Here is a 2,375-nt window from a genome sequence, read left to right as displayed (position 1 = left end):
AATGATTTTAGACGAATTTCACATTTATGTGGTTTTATCCAAGTATGCAAATTTTTATGTTTCTGGAGAGTAGAATTTTCAGTAAATGATTTTAAACAAATTTCACATTTATGTGGTTTTTTCCCAGTATGCAATTTTTTATGTTTCCGGAGAGTAGAATTTTCAGTAAATGATTTTAAACAAATGTTACATTTATGTGGTTTTATCGCAGTATGCAATTTTTATGTTTCTGGAGAGTAGAATTTTCAGTAAATGATTTTAAACAAATGTTACATTTGTGTGGTTTTATCCCAGTTTGCAATTTTTCATGTGACAAAAGGTTAGATTTTTTAGTAAATGATTTTAGACAAATTTCACATTTTTGTAGTTTTATCCCAGTATGCAATTTTTTATGTCTCTGGAGAGTAGAATTTTCAGAAAATGATTTTAAACAAATTTCACATTTATGTGGTTTTATCCCAGTATGCAATTTTTCATGTGACACACGGATTGATTTTTGAGAAAACGATTTTAGACAAATTTCACATTTGTGTGGTTTTATCCCAGTATGCAATTTTTTATGTTTCCGGAGAGTAGAGTTTTCAGTAAATGATTTTTAACAAATGTTACATTTGTGTGGTTTTATCCCAGTATGAAATTTTTCATGTGACACACGGCTAGATTTTTGAGAAAACGATTTTAGACAAATTTCACATTTGTGTGGTTTTATCCCAGTATGCAATTTTTTATGTTTCCGGAGAGTAGAATTTTCAGTAAATGATTTTAAACAAATGTTAAATTTGTGTGGTTTTATCCCAGTTTGCAATTTTTCATGTGACAAAAGGTTAGATTTTTTAGTAAATGATTTTAGACAAATTTCACATTTTTGTAGTTTTATCCCAGTATGCAATTTTTCATGTGACACACGGATTGATTTTTGAGAAAACGATTTTAGACAAATTTCACATTTGTGTGGTTTTATCCCAGTATGCAATTTTTCATGTGACACAAGGCTAGATTTTTGAGAAAATGATTTTAGACGAATTTCACATTTATGTGGTTTTATCCAAGTATGCAAATTTTTATGTTTCTGGAGAGTAGAATTTTCAGTAAATGATTTTAAACAAATTTCACATTTATGTGGTTTTTTCCCAGTATGCAATTTTTTATGTTTCCGGAGAGTAGATTTTTCAGAAAATGATTTTAAACAAATTTTACATTTATGTGGTTTTATCCCAGTATGCAATTTTTTATGTTTCCGGAGAGTAGAATTTTCAGTAAATGATTTTAAACAAATGTTACATTTATGTGGTTTTTTCCCAGTATGCAATTTTTTATGTTTCCGGAGAGTAGAATTTTCAGTAAATGATTTTAAACAAATGTTACATTTATGTGGTTTTATCCCAGTATGCAATTTTTATGTTTCTGGAGAGTAGAATTTTCAGTAAATGATTTTAAACAAATGTTACATTTGTGTGGTTTTATCCCAGTTTGCAATTTTTCATGTGAAAAAAGGTTAGATTTTTTAGTAAATGATTTTAGACAAATTTCACATTTTTGTAGTTTTATCCCAGTATGCAATTTTTTATGTCTCTGGAGAGTAGAATTTTCAGTAAATGATTTTAGACAAATTTCACATTTATGTGGTTTTATCCCAGTATGCAATTTTTCATGTGACACAAGGCTAGATTTTTGAGAAATCGATTTTAGACAAATTTCACATTTATGTGGTTTTATCCCAGTATGCAATTTTTCATGTGACACACGGCTTGATTTTTGAGAAAACGATTTTAGACAAATTTCACATTTTTGTAGTTTTATCCCAGTATGCAATTTTTATGTCTCCGGAGAGTAGAATTTTCAGTAAATGATTTTTAACAAATGTTACATTTGTGTGGTTTTATCCCAGTTTGCAATTTTTCATGTGACACAAGGCTAGATTTTTGAGAAATCGATTTTAGACAAATTTCACATTTATGTGGTTTTATCCCAGTATGCAATTTTTCATGTGACACAAGGCTAGATTTTTGAGAAAACGATTTTAGACGAATTTCACATTTATGTGGTTTTATCCAAGTATGCAAATTTTTATGTTTCTGGAGAGTAGAATTTTCAGTAAATGATTTTAAACAAATTTCACATTTATGTGGTTTTTTCCCAGTATGCAATTTTTTATGTTTCCGGAGAGTAGATTTTTCAGAAAATGATTTTAAACAAATTTTACATTTATGTGGTTTTATCCCAGTATGCAATTTTTTATGTTTCCGGAGAGTAGAATTTTCAGTAAATGATTTTAAACAAATGTTACATTTATGTGGTTTTATCCCAGTATGCAATTTTTATGTTTCTGGAGAGTAGAATTTTCAGTAAATGATTTTAAACAAATGTTACATTTG

At 28.1% G+C, this 2,375-nt stretch overlaps 1 long non-coding RNA gene across 1 annotated transcript; it reads left to right on the top strand.

Moving 5' to 3' along the window:
• The first annotated feature begins 306 nt into the window (after positions 1-306).
• On the top strand, positions 307-1,802 carry LOC143917094 (uncharacterized). Its single transcript, XR_013261032.1, has 3 exons — positions 307-1,256; positions 1,342-1,507; positions 1,593-1,802. It is a non-coding gene; the product is annotated as an uncharacterized LOC143917094 (long non-coding RNA).
• Positions 1,803-2,375: the final 573 nt, after the last annotated feature.

Source organism: Arctopsyche grandis, chromosome 9 (genome assembly GCF_051622035.1).
Source record: "Arctopsyche grandis isolate Sample6627 chromosome 9, ASM5162203v2, whole genome shotgun sequence".
Taxonomy (NCBI): domain Eukaryota; kingdom Metazoa; phylum Arthropoda; class Insecta; order Trichoptera; family Hydropsychidae; genus Arctopsyche; species Arctopsyche grandis.
The sequence above is the reverse complement of the archived record's forward strand: the minus strand, read 5'-3'. Positions and strand labels throughout refer to the sequence as shown.